Consider the following 10,319-nt stretch of genomic DNA (forward strand, 5'->3'; position numbering starts at 1 on the left):
ATACCCAATAGTGGAATTACTGGATCATACGGTGTTTCTATTTTTAACTTTTTGAGGAAACTTTATACTGTTTTTCACAGTGGTTATACCAATTTACATTTCCAACAATGCATAAGGGTTCCCTTTTCTCCACATCTTCACCAATACTTGTTATTTGTCCTTTTTCCCCCTCCCAATTCCTGGTTTGATAAGGACTTTTATTTTGAGAAAAAAAGGATCCCAAACATCAGGCTGTTCATAAAAATAACCCATAGTATCAACTTTAGAAAACAAATCTCAAGACTATTACACTAATTATTTTTCTAGAGGACGCATTTCACATGCCAACTTTCATTCACAAAAGTACGTTGGTACACTTGTGTTCACCAGCCCCACATAGCAGTCTTATGTGGGGTATAACACACATACCTCTAACTCAAAACTGCTCTCAGGTCCTACTCAACTAATGCGACTGCCTCTGCAACTACTGAGCTCATAGATGAATGGAAAGAACCGTACTCCCTGCACAACGAAAGATTATTTTGGAGACAGTTGATAAAAACCACACATCCTTTTTGCTTGTAAGTCATAAAGAGGTACCAAAGAAGACTTACTATAACTACTAGGAGGGTCAAAGGAAGTGAAAATGGGACTAGGCGCAGGGCAATATGAATTAATGAACACGGGAAGCACAAGGATGGGGAGAACAGTGAGCATGTGCTGAAGAAGACACTAGGGGAGAGGATCTGGTGCATATTTTGATCTTAGACAAGCACCGAGGTAAAGAAATAATGAGGCACGTAATGGCAACCACTATGCGCTTAGGAGTCATCCTCGCCATTGGTGTTGTCTCTGTCATCCTCTCCCTCCTCAGCCTTTTTCATTGTCCTTGATCAACCCCAGCTGGCCCTCCCCCCAATCTTCATCATCATCACCATCCAGCAGGTCCCCCTCCTCAGCAGAGTCATCTGTACCCGCCCCCACACTCCACCTTCACATCGGTCTCCTCTTTCTTCAGGGAGCTGCTGCTCTGCTCCTCTTCTGACTTAGCATTTTTCATCTCTCCTTGTTTGCTCTGTTCTTTCTCCAGAATTTTCCAGGCTTCCCAATAGAGAATCCACTTTTTGTTTTATCTGGTCACATCCTTCTTAATGGTCTGAAGGTCATCGTCTTTCAACATTCCAGAGTTGGAAGAAGATCCTCGCTGTCCACTCTTAGAATTGAAGCCACTTTTGCCCCTTCGTGAGGTGTTTCCTAATACATGCTGGCATCTTGAAGGGAGCTACAGCCCAAGCAGGAGGAGTTGGAGGAGGAGGAGGAATACGTGCTGGGTAACTATACATCTTAGTAATAATAACCTCATGGAAAGTCACAGTCCAAGTCATAAGAGTTGCTGAGTAGAGGGGACGGAGAAGGGTGTTCTGGTACTGACCCGTGCATCTCCGCTGCAGATCATTTCACACCTGCGTTTCCTCAGTTCACCTTTGGCTCTGAAGCCAGATTAATATCTAAAACCTGGCCAGCAATCATCCTGCCATCCTCTCCTGCCACAGCAGCCCGGGCAGTTCTCTCATTAACATACTGAACAAAGGCAAAGCCCTTATGAACAGAGAAACCCACAATTTTGCCATATTTCAAGAAGACTACAGATTTCTTGACCACTAGAGGATTGAGAATCCCAGTGAATACACAGGAATTCGTGGAGAGAGGCTCTGTCTTGTTGGTAGCATTGCTGGTCATTTTCTTTGATGATAAGATTCCTCACAAAGCCGAAAAACTCTAGCAAAGTTCCACTAACTTGTATATCTCAAGTGATTTGTAACCAGGAGGGGGAAGGGAGAAGAGAGAATAGATTCGATTCTGAATCTCCTACGCTCGGGTTCTGCGTGGAGAAGCCAGCTGCTGCTCGAGGTCAGCCACGTGGAGGCACCGCTCAGTCTTTGTCTCTTCACAAAAATGTTATTTGTCTTTTTGATATTTAGCCATTCTGACAGGTGTGAGCTGATATCTCATTGTGGTTTTCATTTGCATTTCCCTCATGATAAGTGGTATTGAGCATCTTTTCATGTATCTGTCGGCCGGCCGTGTATCTTCTTTGGAAAAATTTGTATGCAGGTCCTATTCCCGTTTTTATTTTTTATTTTTTATTTATTTTTTAATTTATTTTAAGATTTTATTTATTTATTTCACAGCGAGAGAGATCACAAGTAGGCAGAGAGGCAGGCCCAGAGAGAGGAAGAAGCAGGCTCCCTGCTGAGCAGAGAGCCCAATGCAGGGCTCGATCCCAGGACCCTGAGATCACGAACCGAGCTGAAGGCAGAGGCTTAACCCACTGACCCACCAGGTGTCCCCCATTCCCATTTTTAAATTGGATTATATGTTTGTTTTTGTTTGTTTTCTGGTGTGTGTGTGTGTGTGTGTGTGTGTGTGTGTGTGTGTGTTTTCTTTTTTGGTGTTGCATCTGTCTCCAGTTTTAAAATCTTGTTTTAACTGTCTCCTGTCTAAGCTGACATAGGCTGGCTGTTTGAAAAACAGGTAAATAATCAGGGAGTGGGGCACAGATGTGCCTTCCTCCAAGCTTCTTCAGAGACAGCAAGTAACCTGTCTAGCTTTCTGAGTGTTACAGGTGCTCTGCTAATGATCCCTAGACCCCTTCTGGCTGTTCTTTTTTTTTTTTTTTTTCTTCCAAACCCCTCCTTTACAGAAGTAAAACCTATTGACGATTTTTATTTTTATTTTATTTATTTGACAGACAGAGATCACAAGTAGGCAGAGAGGCAGGCAGAGAGAGAGGAGGAAGCAGGCTCCCTGCTGAGCAGAGAGCCCGATGTGGGGCTCGATCCCAGGACCCTGGCTGGGATCATGACCTGAGCTGAAGGCAGAGGCTTAACCCACTAGCCACCCAGGGGGCTTTAACCCACTGAGCTACCCACGTGCCCCGAGAAGAAAAACCTAGACACAAAGACCCACCCAAGTGAGAAAAAGCAAAGACTGTTTATTCAGAGGTTGCTATACATAGGAGAGAAGCCACCATCACTTGTCTTTAGGAGATACTGGAAGGCATACAGAGAAGTGGAAAGCTTTGAAGTAGAAAAAGGGAAGGCTTCCAGTATGCACTGCTTGGAGGCTGTTCCCATGGGGAAACTAGAGAAAGGCTGAATAGAAGCAAGGCATCTTATGGGACTGGTTTAGGGGAGCACATCTGGCTTTCTCTTTCTGACCCTAAGTTGGAAGCAGGCACACATATTAAAGAAGATATCAGTTATTGACTAAGTACTGACTGTTTTGGGATGATTGCTGTTGAAATTGGGGTTTGGTTTCCTGGACTGGTTGCTGCAGATTGTAGATTGGAGTTCTATTTTTAGATATCACCTGGCCCTTGTTGATTTGTTTATCCTGTCTCTGAAAACTGAGGTTGAAGTCTCACAAAGTGGCTAAGGTAAGATTCTATATCTTCCATGAATTGTAGCCCTAGTTTCACTGTAAAGAGCAAAAATTTCTTTGGTTAGGAGGTAACATGAATCCCTGAGGCCCAGATCCACTACCAGCTAGTAGGAACAACCAGGAGGGCTTGGCAGTAGAGCTGGGGAGTAGCTTGTGAGAAATGTGAGAAATCCCAAGGCTTTCCACAAATTTCAAAGTGAGCAGTAAGGGCTGAAAACTGAGGGGTTGAAGATGGCAAAAATCTTAGTATTTATGTGATCCCTGAAACCTGAGGCTAGTGGAACACATGACAATCAAGATTTTATCTACGTGTATACTTGAAAACCTCACACTGAACCAGCCATATTCCTTCCTCAGGAATCTGTGAACAGCTCTTCAAATCAGAACTTGGCTTCTTCCCTTATCTGAGAACTGCATTACAAGCAGAACAAAAGTAGCTCTTGCTATTGGGACGGATCGAAAGACTTTGAGCTGTCATTCCAGTCACGTGAGCCTATCCTTAAACCAGAGATGGTAATGAAAGTAATTTAACATACATCTATAATTAATTTGTTACACTTTTCCTGCTGATGGCAAATCGTACTATTTTAGCAAAGTTCATGGAGTTAATCTCCCAGGAGATGAGATGGAAAGCCTTCAGAAATAAATGGTTTTGTTTACCCTAAAACATGTGAGTTTTAAGAGCCAATTTTGGCTATAGGTCAAGGTTAATTTAGTGTTTCAAATCTGTCTTTTAGAAAACTGTATGAAGTCGAAGATCTTCCCACCAGATACACAGGAGACCTACAGCATTAAAAGCCATTTTCCTTCTTGAATGATTCTAATGATCTGGTAAAGGCAATAGATAATAAATCTTTTTAAATATGAAGACAATATAATGGTAAGATATGTTAGAGAAAAGGACGTTAGTTACATTTATTTATTCAATTGTATCTAGAGAATAAAGAGAATACAGTACATTTTTAATATGGGTATTACTTAAGTGATTTAGATGACAAAGGTACATTCTCATTATATGTAGATCTGACCCAAATTTGGCCAGACTGCTAAGTAAGGTGGCCAACTTATCCTGGCTTGCCCAGGACTTTCTTAACTACAGAAATGAAAGTCCTGTGTTCTATAGTCCTGGGCAAACTGAGATGATGGTTCAGCCTACCTAAGATTGCAGAAGATTTGAGTTTAAATTAATTCAATTTTGAAAAATGATGAGTAGTATAATACACAGTTAAGTCAGAATGAGTCCTAAGCTGTGTGTTTAAGAATGGAAAATAGATTTCCAAAATAAGGAAATGAAATAATTGATGGAGAAATACAGGATCAGAGGTATCCCAAACTGCACAAGATTCACAGAATTGGAGATCTGAAAAAAATAATTTAAGAGAAAACTCTCCTTTTCATATCCAGCTGCAATCCAAGATAAGGCAAGGCATGACTGAGATTTTTTGACATTCCTCTTCTCCTTTCTTCTCTTCTTCCACTGGGTTTTTTATTTGTTTCTAAGAACATCTGGAGTGGTGGTTCTCAAAACACATTACTAGACCAGCAGCAATAGCACCACTTGGACACTTATTAGAAATGCAAATTCTCAGGCCCCTGAGTTACTGAATCTGAATGCCTGAGAGAAGAGCAGGAATGTATTTTATTAAGCCTTCCAAGTAATTTTGATGTATGCTAAATGTTGAGAACCACTGATGAAGAGCAATCCTTCCTAACATTTTCACGTCATGGGATACATCAAAAATGATCATTTTATTTTTTTAAAAGATTTTATTTATTTATTTGACAGACAGAGATCACAAGTAGGCTGAGAGGCAGGCAGAGAGAGAGGAGGAAGCAGGCTCCCTGCTGAGCAGAGAGCGCGATGTGAGGCTCAATCCCAGGACCCCGGGATCATGACCAGAGCCAAAGGCAGAGGCTTTAACCCACTGAGCCACCCAGGTGCCCCTAAAAATGATCATTTTAAATACAACATGTGGGGCAAATGGTTGAGGCTACTTGAGGTTGTATGAAGAAGGCAAATGTTGTCACTTCCTTAGCATGCCTGCAATCAGCATTCAAGGGCTTATGCTTCAGCATACCCAATGGGAAGAGAATAGATGGTTGGTTACATTCACCTTTTCTACATGATTGTCACTCTTTCCCACCTGTTATATAACCCAGTAGCCAGTAACCAACAACTGATAACCAATAACCAATGGATGCTCTTCAAGATGCCACTAAATTAGTGACTTCAAAATTGCATGGTGTAGGCAAGTTATCCAAACTAAGTAACTTAAATTAATAGATCTTGGCCTCAACCATGTCTCCATACACAGACACCCTAAATCCTAGGACATCCTGTGGACAAATTTAGTAAAGGAGCACTGAAGCATGGACTGTCCTCATTTTGACCCATATTACATTGTGTTTAATCTATTATACTCTCTCTTATATTTTAAGGCAAAGGATCTGGTTTGTCATCTTTTTCAGCATTGAAAGGAGACTTTGCCCCAAGTTTCTGAGAGAGTATTTCACTCATCAACAAAGCTGGAACTTGATCCCATTAAGAGCTAAGGCAGGAGTCTCTCCGTAAGTCCTCAATGCCCAAAAGAGCAGGGAACTGGGACAACAGCTCAATAGAACAATAAATTTCTTATTGTAAGGCTCTCAACTTCATGGAGGAATAAATGCTTTGAATGAAATAATTTGAAATTCAAGATGGATGTCACTATAGTAAGCAATATATTTATAGGGGGAACTGTGTCACAAAATGCTTTTCCTTAATCTAAAAAATTTAGATGGTCTTACATTGACAAGTGTCCAGAAATATATTTTAAATTTCAGCAACCACTGCTGACTTCTTCCAGAGAAGCCTGTGTTTATTTGGCACATGGCTTTGTAAAGATGTATGTATCTTACCAACAAAACAGGAACTTTCCCCAATTTGAAGAAGATTTAGGGCCATTTAAAATCCTTCAGCTATAAATTCAATTAGACAAATGTCTGTCTAATTAGGAACAACTTCCAAAGCATTCTGTTCTTTTCACATCATCAAAACAATATTTTCAAAGTCTCAATAGAGCACATGCATCTTCTAGTATGCTCCTTGTTTTGTCATCCAGTGTTAATTCAGTTTGGAATGATTTTACCTCCATAAATTTTGCTTTTTCACATAAGATTGGCATGGTGATTGCCTTTGAGTGGCTCTAACATTTATGACATTAAAGGTTGTAAAAATGAATAAAGGAAAACTCATTTTAAATGGAGTTGGGAAGTCTTGAAGGGGATGCTCTCCCAGGTACTACTTGTGGAAGATTACTTTACATAACCCAGCAGGAGGAGGGAAGATTTTCTCCTTGCCCATCAATAACTAAGCCAGTAAGAATCACTGCAACTTAGTTAATGAAAATTGTTACAAATCTGAACTCTTGCTTTCCTCTGATAGAATTTTGTTTCAAATAGCTTCTCTCAATTGCCTTCTTTCCTCTGTACAGTAACTTTTCTCATCTGTTCCCTGGATTTACCTACGCTTTGCCATAGTATGCAAGTCCTAAGGTACAATTCTTTTGCTATAGAGTTATTCTTGAATAAACTAATTTTGCTCATTAACTGGCTATTTTTTTTTCAATGTTGACAAGGTCAAAGAGCTACACAAGTGCAAAGACAGATCAATTTCCATAAAAAAGCTGAATTCCAAAGCTCTGTTTATGTTTAATATATAATGTTTAGCCAACATTTTTCTTATTTGTTTTTTTTAATAGGCTTGTGTTGATAAAGGATAATTTTAGTAGGAATGTGTTTTTATTTAAACTTACTTCAAGGTTATAGAAATTAATGAGTTTATGGAACTTCAACAAAAATTTAACTTCAAACCTGTCTCCTGGACAGTGTGTGTTTGGGGGAAGGAAGGAGAGAGTTTGAGGAAGGGAGAGAAGTTGTGGGAGGGCCTCTCTGAAAGTCAGCTTTTTCTTCCCACATTCAAAAATGCTCAGGAGGATTTTTACTTAAGGTAATTTATAATAAGTTATGGACAATTTATCAGGGTTACTCTCCTTTTCGACAGAGACAGAGGGTAAAAGGGAAAGATCTTCAGTAAGGGAGGGAGGAAAGGTAACCAAAACGCCAACTTCTCTATTTGTTCTGGATTTGAGCTAACTAGGTACACCCAAACTAGCATAACTCATCCAATATTTTCATAAGGCAATTCATCTAAGATGGCAACTACCATTCTGACAATCATGGGATTATGATTGCACTAAATATTTACTGAGCACTTACTATGCACAAGGAAAAACACTGCTTCACCATCTCATTTAAATCTTACAACTCTCCACAATATCATTACTATTATTGGACCATTATTATTCCAACTAAAAAAAAAATTACATATTTTGGATACTAACCCTTTATCATATATGTCATTTTAAAATATCTTCTCCCATTCCATAGTTTGCCTCTTTGCTTTGTTGATTGTTTCACTTGTTGTAAAGAAGATTTTTATTTTGATGAAATCCCAATAGTTTATTTTTGCTTTTATTTCCCTTGCCTCAGGAGACATATCTAGTAAGAAGTTGCTAGGACCAATGTCAACACCGAAAAAACAAACAGTCCGATTAAAAAATAGGCAGAAGACATGAATAGACATTTTTTCTAAAGAAGATACAGATGACCAAAAGACATATGAAAAGATGCTCAACATCACTCATCATCAGGGAAAACAAATCTTCAGTGAGGTATCACCTCACATAGGTCAGAATGAGTAAAATCAAGAACACAAGAAACAACAGGCTTTGGTGAGGATATGAAGAAAGGGGAACCCTCTTATAATGTTGGTAGGAATGCAATTGGGTGCAGGAACTCTGGAAAAAACTATAGCATTTTCTCAAAAACTTAAAAAATAGAACTAGCCTGCAACCCAGCAATTGCACTGCTAGGTATTTATGCAAAGAATACAAAAATACAGATTCAAAGGGATACATGAACCCCAATATTTATAGAAGCATTATCAACAATAGCCCTATTATGGAAAGAGTTCAAATGTCCATTAACTGATGAATGGTTAAAGAAGAGGTAGTATAGATATATAATGGAATATTATTCAGCCATCAAAAAGAATGAAATCTTGCCATTTGCAACAATGTGGATGGAGCAAGAGTGTATTGTGCTAAGGGAAATAAGTCAGTTAGAGAAAGACAAATTCCATATGATTTCACTCATATGTGGAATTTAAGAACAAAACAAACAATCATAGGGGAAAAAAAGAGAGGCAAACCAAGAAACAGACTCTCAACTATAGAGAACAAACTGATGGTTACCAGAGGGGAGGTAGGAGAGGGGATGAGAGAAATAGGTGATGGGGATTAAGGAGGGCACTTACCGTGATGGGCACTGGGTGATGTATGTAAGTGCTGAATCACTTAATTGTATACCTGAAACTAATTTTACACTGAATGGTAACTAACTGGAAATTTAAATAAAAACTTAAAAAATTAAAAACCCAGGAAATAGAGATTTAAAAGCAAAAAATAGGAGGCGCTTGGGTGGCTCAGTGGGTAAGGCTTCTGCCTTCGGCTCAGGTCATGATCTCAGGGACTTGGGATCAAGCCCCGCAACGGGCTCTCTGTTCAGTGGGGAATCTGCTTCCCTCCCTCTCTGCCTGCCTCTCTGCCTACTTGTGGTCTCTCTCTGTCAAATAAATAAATAAAATCTTTAAAAAAAAATAAAAGCAATAAATGACTTCAACACATAAGAAATAACTGGCAAAACTAAGAAATGACTTGGTGCTATGAATGAATTACTGCTCCATCCAAAAGCTGAGGCCTCTCCTTCCCAGGGTTGTGTGTTCTGCTCAGGAGGCATGAATTGACTGGCAAAGGTGTTAAGAGAAAATTTCAAAGGCCCACAGTTAACAAGAGTTAATTTGCTTTTGAGTTAGTACATATACCAAACTGGGGGGTGGGTGGTTCCTCAAATGGGCAGGACTCTGCTCTCCTAAGAAATTCCAAACCCAACTCATAAAGCCCTTGATTCAATCCAGAGCTTGCAGAGTTTTCTGTGCCCCTGGCCCTCTTCCAAGAAGCTGTTACTTACTGGTTCTTCAGATCTGACCTAATTTGGGACTAGGCAGCGTAGTTCCCTGAAATGCCTAATTCTGAGGTCAGTCTTCAGAACAGAGGACATTTTGCACTTCGAAAAGACACTCACACAGCACAAGTCTCTTGCTCACAGGAATCAGGATGATGTTTTACCAGGAAGAGTAAAATGGAGAGTCAAAGCAATTTTCTAAAGCAGCTTTGGCAAAAAACTCCACATGAATGATCCGGATGTCCTACAATAGTCTCATGAGCCAAATCATTGTCCAATTCTTGACTTTTCTACTCCTTGACATTTTTTTTTTTTTGAACCGAATCCATAGAGAGAATTTATATACTGGACCACTGTAAACAAGACAGGAGCATCATAGCTCTGAAAAGAATCGTCAGAGCCCAAATCAGAAGCATAACTATTGACACCTGAAAGAAGACATTCTCAAGTCCAATGGGTCATCATCAGAGGCATTTTCTTTCTTCCTCTAAAGAAGAATTCTTATTATCAGATGCAAGTTATGAGCAGAAAATTCCCATCTTTCTTTCAATCTGAATTTTCCCATCATCTAAGGATTTCATCTATCCAGGGATTTTTGCAGGGTGGGATGGAAAAGTTACAAAAAGACTACAGTGCCTGATTCAAAGTTTATACTCCTTCCCCTGAATGAACCCAATCCTTTTTCTCCTGAAGTGTGCTGTGAAGAATAGCTAATGAATGATCATAAACCACCCAGACAACTTAGTGTGGAATATAAGTGATGGATCCTATTTTTCTCTCATGGCTTTCTTTCCATTTTATATAGAGCACAGAGAGTCTGGGTTTTATGTCTG

General features: G+C 39.6%; 1 pseudogene; it reads right to left on the reverse strand.

Annotated features, from left to right (window-relative positions):
* Positions 1 to 800: 800 nt before the first annotated feature.
* Positions 801 to 1,719, reverse strand: LOC116600627 (annotated as a pseudogene).
* Between the last annotated feature and the right edge of the window lie 8,600 nt (positions 1,720 to 10,319).

Source organism: Mustela erminea, chromosome 1, assembly GCF_009829155.1.
Source record: "Mustela erminea isolate mMusErm1 chromosome 1, mMusErm1.Pri, whole genome shotgun sequence".
In the NCBI taxonomy this organism is placed as follows: domain Eukaryota; kingdom Metazoa; phylum Chordata; class Mammalia; order Carnivora; family Mustelidae; genus Mustela; species Mustela erminea.